The sequence below is a fragment of the Zalophus californianus genome, chromosome 13, assembly GCF_009762305.2.
Source record: "Zalophus californianus isolate mZalCal1 chromosome 13, mZalCal1.pri.v2, whole genome shotgun sequence".
Classification (NCBI taxonomy): Eukaryota; Metazoa; Chordata; class Mammalia; order Carnivora; family Otariidae; genus Zalophus; species Zalophus californianus.
The window spans coordinates 86,762,076-86,779,180 of record NC_045607.1 but is presented as its reverse complement, the minus strand read 5'-3'; the positions used below and the strand labels follow the sequence as shown (position 1 = coordinate 86,779,180).

The window sequence follows — 17,105 nt, the reverse complement described above, 5'->3', positions numbered from 1 at the left end:
ACTTGTTTGGAGGAAAATTCTAGAGAAAATAGTGGAATGTTTTTTAAAGAAATACTGCATTCTTGATGCTCTTGATGACACAGACACAAATATCATGTGGAAAATGGGAACAACATGCCAATTCTGAGTTGAAAAGTGACCCAAGACAGTCAGTTGGATGTGAAGGAGTTTGGGGTATAGTTGATTTGGCGGTATCTTTTCCTCTTCCTTAATGGCAGATAATAGTGATGCATCTTATAACCATTGGTGTCTTCTCTTCAGTGTAATATGATATTTGTGTTGGTCTGTACAAAGGGGAATACTGGATAGAATTCTCCTCTCAATAGTCCCCTGAAAAGCATATATAAAAATAAAACTACAGCGGGGGCCCAGGGAATCACAGATTGATGTGTGTCTAACTTCCGTAAAATAAGTTCTCTCTGAAAAGAGAAAGAACCACCACCATATATTTATACAATGTTAACACTTTTAAAGGAAAGTAGCTGTGTTTCACTAAGAAGGAAGTATTACTATTTTGGTGGAATTTTTTGAAGAGCTATGTAGGCATGTGATCCAGAAACTGGTGGATACAGCCAGATATGCTTCCAAAGAGTCTTTCCTGTTGGAGGTACCTTGGCCGCCCCAGAGTAGAGCTCCTCGGGACCTGTGACCCCCAGGCCCCCTCTCTTCCACATGCTGCCCTTATGATTTCTCACAGTAGCTCTCATATAAACTTCGCTCTTCTTCAGACTAACCATCTCTTTCTTCAAAGATTTATCTATTTTTTAATCCGTTTTTGAGGCTTCCCCATCCTCCAGCCTCTCGTCTGGAATACCCTCCAATCTGTCTACATCCCTTGTAGGGAGCATAGACCCCAGTTTCTCCAGGAGTCTTCACTGATGCCTATTTTCCAGGTTTAATTTATACCTGCAAACCCTTTCATTCTAAAAAGTGTCCTGATTAGAACAATATGGTCTACAGTCAGCCTTCTTACAGCTGAGCTGAGTGCACTACGTGAAGGTGCGTGGATTAGGGAAAATTAGAGCAGAACTCTCCCGGTCCTAAGTGTAGAGGCTTCACAAATTCAGTCAAGTGGTTGCATCAGTGGCTTGGGACACACCTCACACCGTTGCCTTGTGTTAAGCTGTGGCTCATCACAGTCAAGCCTTTTCCACAAAGCCACACCTTCTCTGTGTAGTGGTGCTTCTGGTGGTTCTGTGGCATTTGTTCTTACTCAAGCTCATGGTGTTAGAATTCAGCCCATTGTCAAGAACTTTGTCATCCAAACTGCTGCCTTATCCCTTCCAAGTTCCTGCTGTCAGAAGGTAGAATCTTGCCTTTCTGTATCATTATCCACATTCTGATTAAAGATACTGTGTAGGATAGTCTGGTGGCACTTCACCTCATTTCAGTTTGACCCCCATTCACATCCCAGGGGTCATTTCACATCCCAAACTCCCCTGCCTCCTGCATGATAAGATCTCGGAAGACCTCAGCAAATGCCTATTGAAACTTGACATGTCTAATGTCGAGTCTGTTTTCTTAATCAAGGCATCTAGATCTTGGACCAAAAAAAAAGGAAGAAAACACGGTTAAGTCTAATGTGACTTCTTAGTGAGTGCACTTCTTTTTGGCCCCCATGGGGCCTTGGAAATGGAATGACTGACACAGAACAGGTCAGTGCTCAAGGAATATTTGTTGATCCAAGCATGATTTTTTTATTGAAAAACAAGTAGAAGAGCTTGCTCATGGCTCTTGCTGTGAAAAAAAAAAAAAAAAAAAGCCTATTTCTTTACACCTGTCAAGGACATCTGCTTAGGGAAGTCCCATACCCAGCTTAGGTCCACGCTGGAGTATGAATCGACTATTTGCTAATCATGTAAATATTATTGCTGAAACGAAAACATGATTGAAGCTGGAAGTGTGATCCGAAAGCAAGAAGTGCCAGCTCTTTAATGTATGCAATTAATTAGGCGTCATCTTTACGTCTGGTGATAGGTCCCAGGGTGTTAATCAAATCAAATGCCACCAGCTGCTGAGAGACCAGGCTCATTTGGGAAGGATTCTTTGCACTGAAGGGGAGAGGGAGGTGGCACTGAAATGATTTCCTGAGACTCCAGTAGCTGAGGACTCCTCTAGAGGAATTATGGGAAACGACTTTGTAGGAACATGCGTAGCATCAGAATACACTGTCTTGAGTCAGCTGAAATGGAAGGGCTAGACAGAGCTGAGGTCACCTCCTGGTTCTGCTTCCTTCTAGCCTTGGAAAACCACAAGATCTACCTGAGCCTTAGTTTCTTCAACTTTAACATGGAGGGGACAACACCTACCTTACAGGGCTTTCATGAAGGTAAGAGGCTCTGTAGATGGCACTCTGGGGCAATGCCCAGCCTGCAAGAAGGCCTTCCTGAGGCAGTCAGGGTGGTAGCGATGGTGGTTGTGAGCGTTTGAATGGGTTCCAATCCCCACTCTGCTGCCTACATGTCGTCTTTGACCTTGGACATACCCTTCACTTTCAGAGCTTGCTCTTCTGTCTTTGAAAAGGCAGGAGGGCACTAGAAGGTGTTCCAAGGCTAAATGCCCATCATTCTATGACAGGATAGTAATTGGGACAATTCGGTGATAAGTGGGACGAGACATGGGAAAACTCCCCTGACACGTGGGAGGGTTGCCTCATCACTACGGGTGATGCTTCACAGGGCATTCGTTTTCCTTATTCCAACGCCACCCACCCCCACCCCAGAGCAGACTGCAGGCCACCTGCAATGAGCCATCACCCTCCCTAGTCCTCACCGCTGCACCTGCCTGGCTGTCCTCACAGGTGGGGGCTCATGGTGGAGCACGTCTGTGTAGGGTAGGGAGACACGCAGCACCCTGACGAGGGCACCTGGAAGGAAGAAGTAAATTTTGGAAGGGAGGGAGGGCCTGTATTGAACTACTGGGAAATTTTAAATAACACTTCTTTTTCTTTTTCTTGTTGCAAGTTAGTACACGGCTGACGGGGAGAGCTAGGAACACACGTTAGGTTGAAGCTACCGCCATTAGCATCCTATGGATATCCTTCCAGTCACTTACATATAAAACAAAAATGACTGAACATTACCACCCTATCTTAGAGTATACTTTTCTGGGCATTTCCCCCCTTCTTCATCACTGCTGTTTTAACTTTTGCCAATTTCTGTTAATAGCAATGCCTTGGTTATTTAGCAGAGGCCTCCAAAATAGGATGCTTGCCTCTAGGTCATAACAAAGCAATCAGGGAACAGGAAGAAAATTTTAGAATTTCTGTTTATATTTTTATATCTTCTTTTTAAAATTTGTATGTGTGTGTGTGTGTGTATTTCATAACATGTAAAAATATGTCTGGAGGTAGATTGTCCAGAGCTGGGATGGGGGCACAAGGATACTATTAGAGACTTAAAACTCTTTGTAACTTCCTGCCCTTCTCCCTCATGTATGGGTCTTCATCCTCGGGCTGGCAGCCTCATGTTTGCTAGCTGGCTGCTTCTGTCTCTGCTTTACGTTACATTCCAGGCAAAAATCATAGGAAAGAATGAAGAGCAAAGGATTTTCTCCTAGTAAGGCTTTGCTTTTTATTCAAGAAAGGATGTTTTCCTTCTCATTGGTCAAAACAAAGAAAGTTGGCAAATTGAAAACTTTCAGCTTCTCAGCCTCTGTGGCAAAGGAAGTCAAGGACATAGGGAATTGGGAATTGTTAGGGGTGTAGATCAGCCATAGGGTCTGCCACAGTCCTCACTCCAGGAAAACACATACACATGTGCACGTGTACACACACACACACACACACACACACACACACACACACACACACAGCTTTGCCAGGTGATTTCAGGGGATGGAAGGAGTCCTGCTCTGTAAGGCCAAACTGAGAACGAATGGATGCTCTGCTCAGCCAAAAGCCAGAGAGCATGAGAGAAGCAACAGGAAAAGAAGATAGAAAAGAGAAGACAAGGGAACATCTGTGAATGGGAGTGGCAGATAGGGAAAGCAGATAGGATAATAACAGTGAAAAAGAAATATAATGGCAAAGAGAAATAAAAAGGAAAGAGCAATACTACAACGGGGAACAGGTAAACAGTACTTTATGTATCTGAAGATTAAGGGAGTGCACCCTCCTGAAGGACCAGAAATCAGCTATCCAGTGTGGGTGGGGGTGGTTAAGGAGGTGGCCAAGGAGGGGACCATTTAGTAAAAGCTGGGCCAAGTTCTATTAACGTCTGTAGAAACACAGGACATGCATTAGGACTTCAGAGGAGTTCTGCCGCACGTTTGGGAACTTGGAGATTTGAAGTCTGATATCAGGGTCTGATACCAGGTCCAGCAGGGTAAGCTCGGTTCTGTAGAATGCTGCCACATGGTGTTACATTAGGTATTGTAAATCATTTCTACTGGAGTTTACACATTGGAAGGAACCGATCACAGTGTTAGCGTTAGACATGTTCCTGGTAACATACAATTAAGCAACACAGTGACCAGCAGTACCCCTGAAGCCATTCTACAGGACCCATGAAAAACTCTTGCCAGGTGGACAAATCATAGACCCAAAGATCCAGTATCTTTGGACATTGTAAATTGCAGAAGCAAAAAGTTTTTAAGAACACAGGTGTTTGAAAAAAACAAAACAAAACAAAACACAGGTGTTTGAGCCACATGTATTTTCCTCTAGGAAACTTGGTGGTACCAAAGAAGGACATTACTTCGGAAAATAAGTTAAAGAAAAGAAAAGAAAGAAAAAAGGATGAAAATGAAAAATTCACTGATTTTTTTCCCGAGGAAGAAATACCTGATTTCTGAAAACAGCCTATATCCTGAACAGTTTCCTGGAAATGACACCACTGGTTAACTTTTGGAAAGCATTCCAAGTGTTAAACAGCAAGTTCTGATACTTCCAAGTGCCCAAAGAGGTAAGCAATTTCTTTTTAAGATTTTATTTGTTCGGCAGAGACGGGGGGGGGCACAAGTAGGGGGAATGGCAGGCAGAGGGTGAGGGAGAAGCAGGCTCCCCACAGAGCAAGGAGCCCGATGTGGGACTCGATCCCAGGAACCCGGGATCATGACCTGAGCCGAAGGCAGTCGCTTAGCCAACTGAGCCACTCATGCATCAAAGATAAGCAATTTAAATGAGTTTGATATTTTTCCCTGTATCTGACTTGGAGGCCCACCTGAAGTAAACTTTTCTGTGTACATGCTACTGACTTGATGTCTCTCTCTTTTTATAAGGACACAAGCCTTAATGGATTAGGATCCCACACTTACGACCTCATTTAAGGCCACATCTTAAATATAGTCACATTGGGGGTTAGGACTTCAATATATGATTGTTTTTTTGGAGGCGGAGGCACCATTCAGTCCACTATAATTTGTTTGTATCTCTCAAACTATATGTTTCATAGCATCTTATAATCCCAGCAATCCATATGCTCATCATCACGTGACCCTAGTTCTGCAAGAAAAGATAGTTAGGCTACTTATGCAGTTTACGAAGACAAAGAAATGTGTGTTCACTTTAGAAAAAGTACCATCTTCTGCAAATCAGCAAGACAAATACCTCAATGGAAAATGGGCAAAGATACAAGATCAAAATTCACCGAAAGGAAAAATACAAAAAGCTAACAGGAATATGAAGAGATGCTCAAACTCAGTTGACAGAAAAATGCAAGGTAAATTAACTATTAGGCATCTCTTTACATGTACTAGACTGGCAAAATCAGGGTACTGCCAAGTGTTGGCAGAGACACGGGAACATGGAAGCCCTCACCCACTGCTGATGGGAGTGTAAAATGGTCTAGAAATCCTTCAGGGGACTCTGGTGGTAATAGCAGATTAGGTCTGTGTATACTTCCTGACCCAGCAAGTCCACTTTTGGGTGCATATCAAGAAGGGATTCTCACAGAGTTCATAAGAGTCCTATATGAGTAAGGTGACAAGGCATTTCAGCTTGCCTAGGACAGTACTAGGTACTAGAAGTGTACTAGGTACTAGAAGTGTACTAGTACTAGATGTATACTAGATACTAGATGTGTACTAGGTACTAGAAGTGTGCTAGGTACTAGAAGTGTACTAGATACTAGATGTGTACTAGTACTAGATGTGTACTAGGTATTAGAAGTGTACTAGGTACTAGAAGTGTACTAGATACTAGATGTGTACTAGGTATTAGAAGTGTACTAGGTACTAGATGTGTACTAGATACTAGATGTGTACTAGTACTAGATGTGTACTAGGTATTAGAAGTGTGCTAGGTACTAGAAGTGTACTAGATACTAGATGTGTACTAGTACTAGATGTGTACTAGGTACTAGAAGTGTACTAGGTACTAGATGTGTACTAGGTATTAGAAGTGTACTAGGTACTAGATGTGTACTAGTACTAGATGTGTACTAGGTACTAGAAGTGTGCTAGGTACTAGAAGTGTACTATATACTAGATGTGTACTAGGTATTAGAAGTGTACTAGGTACTAGATGTGTACTAGATACTAGATGTGTACTAGGTACTAGAAGTGTGCTGGGTACTAGATGTGTACTAGATACTAGATGTGTACTAGTACTAGATGTGTACTAGGTACTAGAAGTGTGCTAGGTACTAGAAGTGTACTAGATACTAGATGTGTACTAGGTATTAGAAGTGTACTAGGTACTAGATGTGTACTAGATACTAGATGTGTACTAGTACTAGATGTGTGCTAGGTACTAGAAGTGTGCTAGGTACTAGAAGTGTACTAGATACTAGATGTGTACTAGGTATTAGAAGTGTACTAGGTACTAGATGTGTACTAGATACTAGATGTGTACTAGTACTAGATGTGTACTAGGTACTAGAAGTGTGCTAGGTACTAGAAGTGTACTAGATACTAGATGTGTACTAGGTATTAGAAGTGTACTAGGTACTAGATGTGTACTAGATACTAGATGTGTACTAGTACTAGATGTGTACTAGGTACTAGAAGTGTGCTAGGTACTAGAAGTGTACTAGATACTAGATGTGTACTAGGTATTAGAAGTGTACTAGGTACTAGATGTGTACTAGATACTAGATGTGTACTAGTACTAGATGTGTGCTAGGTACTAGAAGTGTGCTAGGTACTAGAAGTGTACTAGATACTAGATGTGTACTAGGTATTAGAAGTGTACTAGGTACTAGATGTGTACTAGATACTAGATGTGTACTAGTACTAGATGTGTGCTAGGTATTAGAAGTGTACTAGATACTAGATGTGTACTAGTACTAGATGTGTACTAGTACTAGATGTGTACTAGGTACTAGAAGTGTGCTAGGTACTAGAAGTGTACTAGATACTAGATGTGTACTAGGTATTAGAAGTGTACTAGTACTAGATGTGTACTAGATACTAGATGTGTACTAGGTACTAGAAGTGTGCTAGGTACTAGAAGTGTACTAGATACTAGATGTGTACTAGTACTAGATGTGTACTAGGTACTAGAAGTGTGCTAGGTACTAGAAGTGTACTAGATACTAGATGTGTACTAGGTATTAGAAGTGTACTAGGTACTAGATGTGTACTAGATACTAGATGTGTACTAGGTACTAGAAGTGTGCTAGGTACTAGAAGTGTACTAGATACTAGATGTGTACTAGTACTAGATGTGTACTAGGAGAATACACATCTGCTGTCCTGGTGGAATTACTAGTAGCACCCTTATTACTCTCAAAACTGTTCATCCTGTGTGTAAGGATTGTCCTCACAGCCTATTTGTGGTGGTGGTGGTGGTGGTGGAGGAGGGGGAGGCAGGGAGGGTGTTGGAGGCAGTTTGGGGAGTGGAGAGGCCAAATGTGTTGGGTTCGTGCTCTCCCACAGAGCGAAGTAACAGAGTAGATGTACCCTTAGAAAAATATATGGGTCTTAAAACCATGGGCTGAATGAAAAAGAAACAGATTGAGGTTTATACCTATAGTTGCATACCATTAGGATTTATGCATATAAAACTATATGTTGTATAAGAACACAGAGTAGCAGAAGAGCTTGCATTAATCACATTGAAATTGTTGCCTTGGGACAGATGAGGAATAGCAGTGAAATAAAAGGGAAGAAAGAAAATGAGAAGGGTCGTCTTAGATCAAAGATGATAATGAACCTTTGAGAAGTATGAATAAGTCAGGCCACAGTATCTGAAATCGAAAAGAGAGAGTCCCATCAAGGTAGATAAAAGCAAAGAATTTTTTAAGCATTCAAAAAAAAATTAAACTCTAACTTTCTTGAGAAATTGGTATTTATTTGCTTCTTTATTCTCTTAGGCTTTAAAAAGCATTGTAAGTCTACTTAATAAGTATCTTAAATAGGGGCACCTGGGTGGCTCAGGCAGTTAAGCATCTGATTCTTGATCTCAGCTCAGGTCTTGATCTCAGGGTTGTGAGTTCAATCCCTATGTTGGCCTCCGTGCTGGGCATGGAGCCTACTTAGAAAAAAAGTATCTTAAATAGGATAAAAAACCCCATAAAAATCATTGAGTAAGGAAGGCAGAATAGAGAGTACATAGAACTAGGAAAGATAAGGCAAAGTCAGGTGTGAGGTTAATATCTAAAATTCATACCAAAAGGTCCTATAGATTTTCCAGAGATGGGTCTCAGCTTTGGTGCTAAACTTCCCAAAGAAGGAGATGCCCTCACATACATGATCTACAATGTCTGTAATAACAGACACCACAAAACCATTCCAAGTACTAAGAAGCAGCCCAATTGTTTCCCATTCTGAGATCAGAGAGAAATTTCTCCCTTGGGCTCTCATAAGGATGGCATTGTGTAAAGAAACAGTAACCTAGAAAACTCGTCTTTACAGAAAGACTCATTCCAAAGCCATGTTGAATACCTAAATGCTAATTTACTCTAACAGGGTTTGGGTTTCTGGGATTGCTACAAAATAACTAGGTTTCAGTTCCAGGATACTTGAGGAAATGTTCCTGTGAATGCAGTAAACCTGTGTGGCCCACAGACATTTGGGCTCTTCCACTTGGTTATGAACCACAGGGCTGTAAATTTCTGGTCATTACGGCATCTGCTAATGAAAGAAAGAAAAAGAAAAGCGTTCTTCTTCCAGATTCCACGAGTGCCATTGCCTTTCTGCCCCTGAGGAGGGGGCAGGAGACAAAGAGAGAATGTTTTCCTTTATCTCTTCCTGAAGCAACTTTCGCAGCAATTAAATTTTTATTGACTAAAAACCAAACGTAGTAGTTACTGTAGCGGCTGGAAGTAAATCTATTATGTGGAAACAGGTGCCACCATCAGACTGAAGCCAGGGAAGAGCAATGCATAATGGAGGGGTTTAGGGGCAGGCATCTGCAGAAATAATCCACTCTGAGAGATGACCTCCAAATGGACATTTAGGGTGTGTGGGAGGGGATAGGGGAGGGAAAGAGACAATCTGGTGTTTGGTACATTCTGGGCTTGGAGCAAGTATAGTTCATCAGATTCTTTGGAAGCCTGACTGAAATAACCCCTGAACACTATCCAGTTGTAGTGGATTTTATCAAGTGACCTCTGCTTATTAATTCAGTTTTTAAGAGCCCACGAGAGGGAGGGATGGAAAGTTGATGCCAGAATAGCGGTAATTATTACCTTTCCTGTATCCTGTATGTGACTTGGCAACTCATCTTGTCAATAGCTAGAGACTATTAACCCCTCGAAGGTAGGCTGGCTTGTGACTTGTGCCCACAGAATGTGCTGGAAGCCATGATGTACCACTTTTAAGCCTAGATTATCAAGAGGCTTTAAATACTTCTCTCTCTTCTCTCTGTCTGTCTGAACATTGCACAGCCACCATGGAAACACACTCAGGCCAACTTGCTCAGTGATGAGAAACAAGGCCCATTTACTCTTACTGCTCTGGCTGATTGCTGGACTATACTAGCCATGCGTTAGATCAGCGAGCACAGTGTGGCCCAACCACCAGGTGAGCACAAGTGCCTGAGCAGCTGAGCCTCTCCCAGATCAGCAGAATTGCCCTGCTACCCTAGATGCATGAGCAAAAACAAATGCTAATTGTCTGGTCTTTGAGTTTGGACATGGTGGTTATACAGCAAGAGCTAACAGATACAGGATGGTTCCCTGCAATAGTATTATAATTAACAGAAAAAAATTTTCCCACTACTATAAATAAAAGAATACAAATGAAAAATATTACAAATGAAAAACAATAACCACACCTTGGCATTTTGGTTTGTGTTTTAGGATCTTCTAAGCCAGTGAGCATGGAATCCGCTGAGGTCCTGAGTAGCTGTGGATAAGTAGACAAAGTTTAGTTTTAATTGGGTTCTACGGTGGTTTCTGTGGCCACTTCTGACCCCTGACATTTTCTTTTCTTTGAGTTTTGTCGTCAGTTTTATTGTGAGCAGTTTGGTTAGGCTTCACGTTTGCAGCAGGAAGGAGAGGCACAGTGAGTCCTGCCCCTCTTGCCTGTGAATCACCAGCATCTGTTACATGGTGGCCGTGTCTCATTATTGTTGCTGCTGCTGGGCTGGCAGATCTTTTGAGAGCAGGCATGGAGGGTTCTGGGATTCACTAATGACTCCTGGGGAGGTGCCAGAGGAGGGTTACCATCTTGGGGAGGCCATTGTGAAAATGTGCCTGTCTGTGTCCTGCAAGAAATGAAAGAACCCCTTCCTTTCAGCACTGCTAAAGGAGGCAGTACCAGAATTCTTAGGATATCTGTACAAGAAAATTAGAATTCAGTTTATAAAATACCTAGGAACTTTGGGGATCTTTTTGGAAAGCTAAAAATTTTCTCACGCTCTTTCTCCTTTTCAGAAATTAAAGAGTTAGAGCAGTATGGTATAAGGATGTTTGAGCTGGGGCTGGAGTGCTTGGTTTTGAGGTGTACTTGGCTTGTGAATTGTATGCTTTGTGGCCCATTACTTAGTTTTCTGAGACTTCGCTTCTTTTCTATGAAGTGAGAATGATACTAAATTTGTCATGAAAATTAAGTTATTTAAATGTGTGTAATTCCTAGCAAGCTTGGAGCATAAATGTAGGTGATAAATGCAGTTCCTTTATTTTTCCCCTCTGCTCACCTTTCTCGACTTTTAGTTTTTTGTTTGTTCCCTTGTTTTCTTGCTTGTGTATGGTTTGCTGTTTGTTTGTTTGTTTTTCTCTGTAGAATGAAGGATGTATTTTTGGAAAACAAGACGTTTATACAAAAATCTTGAAACTGTATTTTTTACCTAGTAATCTCACTTATGTAAATGTGTACTGAAACAATGGCCCCAATTTTTAGAAGTACAAAGGTATAGTCATAAAGAGATCCTATTGTTGCTTCAAAAATATGTCCTTCCTGGTCACTTTCCTGTTTACCTTATTTTTTCAAAAGGCACTTTCCTCACCCTCTTTTTTTTTTTTTTTAAATCATTTGTGCTATTTGCCACTTATTCTCATTATTGTTTCCATGCAGTCAGTAAATTCCTCTCCCTTCCCTAAATCGTTAAAAAATAGACCAGAATTAATTCCCCATGGGTTCAACATGAATCACTTCCTTCTAAAGAAGATTGTCAAATAGGCTTATTTCTTTAGTCTAGGCAGCCAGTTTCCAGGAGAAGCAAAACTCTGGATTAAAACCCATCTCACATGTTTATGCATCTACGGGGAGATATTTCATAATAATAAACTATGCCAGTTCTTCATAATATTTGGAATTAAATGGTCTAAGAGTACCCTAAGAAAACAGTCCAGAAAGCATTCAAAGTGAGGGTAAGGGCTTTCATCTTGACTAGTCACTTGCTGCTTGCTCATCCCTATGTTGGGGTTTTCCAAGGAATTGCTTTTATAAAAACAAACAAACAACAAAAACCCCTGCCAGTAAACATTTTAATCCCCCATTTCGTGAAAAGGAAACTGAAGCTCCAGAATTTCAAATGTCTTGCCTACAGACCAAGAATTTGAACAAAGGGTTGCTTGGCTTTAAAATCCATGTTCTTGCCTCCAAGGCAGGGATTCTTACACTGGCTATACATTGGACTCATTTGGAAAGCTTAAGACCCAACACAATACTGAAAAAAGAACAAAATTGGAAGACTCATACTACCCAATTTCAAGACCTATGATAAGGCTTCAGTAATCAAGACTGTGTTCATTGGTGAAACAGCAGACGCACAGATCAGTGGGACAGAAGAGAGAACCCAGAAATAGACCCAGGCAAATATAGTCAACTGATTTTTGACAAAGGGGCAAAAGCAGTGCCATGGAGAAAGCTTTTCAACAGATGGTGCCGGAACAATTGGAGCCCATACATAAAATAAAATTTAAAAAATAAACCTAGTTCCAGACCTTACGCTTTTACAAAAATTAGCTCAAAATGGATCATAGACCTGAATGTAATATACAAAACTTTTAAATTGTTAGACTAAAACATAGGAGAAAAGCTATGTGACCTTGAGTTTGATGATGAGTTTGTAAGTATATGATGCAAAGCATGATTTATTAAAGACAAATTGAGAAATCAGACATTGTTAAAATTAAAAACTTCTGTTGTCTAAAAAAAAAACACTGTAAAGAGAACCAAAGGACAAGCCACAGACTGGGAGAAAATATTTTCAAACACATATCCAATAAAGGTCTTATATCCAAAATATAAAAACAACTCTTAAAACTTAATAAGAAAACAATCAAATTTTTGAATGGGCAAAAGATCTGAACAGACGCTTCACCAAAGAAGATATACAGATGGAAAATTGGCATGTAAAGAGATACTCAACATTATTTGTCATTAGGGAATTACAAATTAAAACAGTAATGAAATAACACTGTACATCTATTATAATGGCTAAAATTTAAAAACTGGCATCAGTTGCTGATAAGGATATGGAGCAACAAAGTAGTCTTATTCATTGCTGGTAGGAATGCAAAATAGTATAGACACTTTGGAAGATACTTTGGCACTTTCTTACAAAGATAGGTGTAGTCTTAATATATCATTCAGTGATTGAACTACTACATATTTACTGTTCTGAAAACCTAAGTTACTGTTTTGAAAATTTATATTCATATAAAAAGAAACCTGCATAGGAATGTTTATAGCAACTGTATTTATGATTTCCCAAACTAGAAGCAACCAAGAAGTCCTTCAATAGGTATATGGATGAACAAACTCTGGTATGCATCTGTACAATGGCATAGTAATAAAATAATAAATGAACTGTCAAGCCACAAAAAGACATGAGTGGATCTTAAATGCAAGAGTTTAAGTGAAAGAACCCAGTATGAAAAGGCTACAGATTATATGATTCAAATTACAAGACATTCTGGAAGAGGCAAAAGTATAGAAATGGTAGAAATATCAGGGGTTCCTGGGAGTTCAGGGGAAGGGGAAAGTGTTGATTAAGTGAAGCACAGAAAATTATTTAAGACAGTAGAACTATTCTGTATGATAACTATAATGGTAAAAATATGATATGCATTTGTCAAAACCTATAGAACTTGATAGGACAAAGAGCAAACTTTATGCAGATTTTAAAAAGTTATTTAGTAGGTCGGGATCCCAGGATGAAATGCAGAATTGTGACAAAACAATGTAACTGTATTGTGAATGTATTGAACAGCCTCACTGAAGGTGTGGAGAAGAAAAGGTACTGACCCAAGTAACCTTGGAAATGAGTATAGTCTGTAAGACTAGAGGCAGAAGGAACTGTCCATAAGTGCTGTGCTGTAGTTGATAAACTTGTTTCCCATGTGGATACAGGTTAACAATTCTAATACCACTATACAGGCATACTGGAATTCAGCAGTAAATGGTTAGACAATGGTGGGAGCCAAGTTTCTCACTGTTTGAGTGGGAGGTTACAGAAAAGCAAGAGACTGGAAACATCCACGTGATAATTGGATTAGAGTTGGAGACATCAATATGGACTCATATTAGCTTAATATGCATACAAATAGTTACAAACAGAAGTACTTACAGATATGTGTATGGCATGGGTTAGTATAGACACACGTAATTTCCTTGTCCTGTTGACAGAGCCTAGAAGCAATGTCACCCCTGTAGCAATGAGCACACCTAGCACCCAGATCTCGGTTTCTAATATCATTCTCCAACCAGAGGAACCAGAACTTGGATAAATGACTGATTCTATCACTAGGAAATATGTAAGATGAGCATGGAGCATCTTACGGTGCCCAGAAGTAACAAAGTGCTCAGAAAAACACCACCACTACCACAAAGGGACACAGGGCCAACTGAAATAACTCCTAATGGCCAAAGCTGGAACACTGGAATAGCAAAATAAAAATAAATTAGTATTAGATTGAAACCCAAAGTAGAAAATAAATGAATCTATATGATATAAATAAATGGAGGAAAATAGACAAATTTCCTGCATCAAAGAATTCTAAAAATTTCATGTAGTTCCTAAGCCTCAAGGAAGTGGAATATAACCCTGCATTCCTTAAGTGTGGGTTGCACCTAATGACTTCCTTCAGAAGAGTACACTAAGAAAAAAGGGAGGAAAGACTAACTTTGTCCTGGAGAAACCTGACAAACACTGTCTCAGCCAAATGATTAGGGTCAATCAACATCACTAGTGACAAATGTGTTATGTTGCCATATGTGCCCTTGATCTGATGTGAGTGATGAGAATGGCTTCCTCTTATGGTTTTCTTCCCAAAAGCACATAACCCCAGTCTAATTATGAGAAAAACATCAGACCAATCCCAATGGAGGGACACTCTACAAAATATCTGGCCAGTACTCCTCAAAACTATTAAGATCATCAAAAACAAGGAAAGTCTATGAAACTCTTGCAGCTCAGAAGAGCCGCAGAAGACGTGACGACCAGGTATCCTAGATGGGATCCTGGATACAGAAAGCAAATTAGGGGAAAATTGAGGAAATATGAAAAAAGTATGGATTTTAGTTAATAATAATGTAGCAATATTAGCTTCTTAGGGGCACCTGGGTGGCTCAGTTGGCTTTGGCATCTGACTCTTGACTTTGGCTCAGGCTATGATCTCTGGGTCGTGGGCTCGAGCCCTGGATCTGGCTCTGCGCTCAGCGGGGAGTCTGCTTGAGAGTCTCCCTTCCTCTGCCCCTCATTCCACTCATGTGCGTGATCGCTCGCTCTCTCTTTCCCTCGTTCTCAGATAAATAAATCTTTGAAAAATATTAGCTCAGTAATTGTAACAAATGTACCATACTCCTAGAAAGTGTTAATAATAGGAGGAAATGGGTGTGGGGTATATGGGAAATATCTGTAGTCTCTTTGCAGTTTTTTCCATAAACCTCAAGCTCCTCTAAAATCAAACATTTATTTAAAAGAATTTGTAGTGCCTGGTACTACCCTGAGATTCTGATTTCCTCTGGGTTGTGGCCCAACCCTTGAGACCTTAGAGAGCTGCCCAGGTGATTCCAGTGTGTCTCCTGCAAAATACTGAAAGGAAAGGATGGGTTTTTCCCTTCTCCTTTCTTGTCTAATTATAATAAATGCTCTGACCTTGTCCTTGATTAAATAGCGTGACTTAGAGATTTTGGTGATTTGACTACAGCAGTTCTTTAAATGTACAGCCAATGCTATGGAATTTGGAAAGTGATATTTTTCATTAGATAAAAACTCTTCTCCAAGAGGCTTTAAGTACCATAAACAGTTGAGGAAAGGAGTGAAGGACTGACTCTACAAGGCATATCTCTGTTTAAATCTGTGCACAGTGGGAATGCCTTTAATTTCCTTCTGCTATGCCGGGCCATGTGTACATGGAGGTAAATCATCCCTGAGGTTTTGGGTGCAATGGGTTTAGCTTTAATTAGGTAGTAGGCTCATTCTCCAGGGTCTGGTTGTGATCCATGAAGTAAAAGCCTCATGTGCTGGGGAGTGCTGATTAAAAGGCTCAGGAACTGGGAACTGAAGGGAGCCTTCTGTTTTTCTCTTGAAGGAAACCTGGCAACAGGGGTTCCTGAGGGTCTCATCTGGTGCTAGAGATGATCGGCTCGCCCAGTCAGGGAGGAAGGAATCTTCTTGACCACCGCACCCAGACAAACCTCTGTGAAGAGACAGATCCCGAGATGCATCCTGTTCTCACGCACAATGATGGTGCCTATTGGAAATGGTGAGACTATATTTTCTAGACTTGCTGTGTTTGCTGAAAACCTGAAGAGGCCAGGAAATTGCTTCATGTGCATCAAGGTATGAGAAAGATTTATTCCCCCCATCATTTTCTTCCTCAGAAATAGTCAGAAATTTCTGCTTTTTTTTTTTTTTTAAACCTGTAAAACTATGAAGCAACCAGAAAATATTTATTGTTTTTACACTATGCTAGGCACCGAGGGGGGCATTTGTAAAGTTAAAAAATAATAGTTGCCTTTTATTCTTTAATGCTTGAGTGTGTATCGAGTAACAGACATCTGGGTACTAGAGAGAGGAAAGGTTACCACCCTGCCATCCAGGCAGGGTACAGTGGCACTGTTCAGACGACAGTCGGCATTCCGTCTTCAGGTCCCAGCATCATAACTATGACAGTCCGGGACAGAGGGCACGTCCAGTTAAATCAGGCTGCTCCACAGATGACCTGAGCCTTCTCCTTTTTATTAAGAGCAGCCAAGTTTCTATAATCAGCCCCAGATATGCAGAAGTCTTCTCAAATACAGCTGATCTTTGAACAGCACGGGTTTGAACTGCATAGGTTCACTTATACGTGGGCTTTTTGATAAATACAGTACAGTGCTGTGAATATATTTTCTCTTCCTTATGATTTTCTTAAGAGCATGCTCTTTTCTCTAGCTTTATTGTAAGAATGCAGTATATAAGATATATAACATATAAACTATGTGTTATTTGACTTTCTGTTATCATTAAGGCTTCTGTTTACTAGTAAAATTTTGGGAAAGTCAAAATTTGTTCAAGGATTTTTGACAGTGTGGAAGGTCAGCACTCCCAACTTCTGAGTTGATCAAGGGTCAACTGTAATATTACTGACACTCTTAAAATATAAACATAGTGACACTCTTAGTGACACTCTTAGTGTTACACATAGCATTTGCTCCTAAGTTGAAGCTACTATGAAACTTTTGTATTGTCTTATCATGTGTATTAAGTACTAGTTTAAATTTTACAAGTGGCCTTGCAACCATGCCGCTATAATATAGCCACTAGCCACATGTGGCTACTTATACTT

The 17,105-nt window shown here is 40.5% G+C and overlaps 1 long non-coding RNA gene across 1 annotated transcript in view; it reads left to right on the top strand.

The window, feature by feature from the left end:
- Positions 1–17,105, top strand: part of LOC113934467 — a 57,795-nt gene that overhangs the window by 1,828 nt on the left and 38,862 nt on the right. Inside the window, exons 2-4 of the long non-coding RNA XR_003523691.2 lie at positions 2,240–2,329; positions 4,667–4,904; positions 15,867–16,117. This is a non-coding gene — a long non-coding RNA (uncharacterized LOC113934467). The remainder of the gene's footprint in view (positions 1–2,239; positions 2,330–4,666; positions 4,905–15,866; positions 16,118–17,105) is intronic.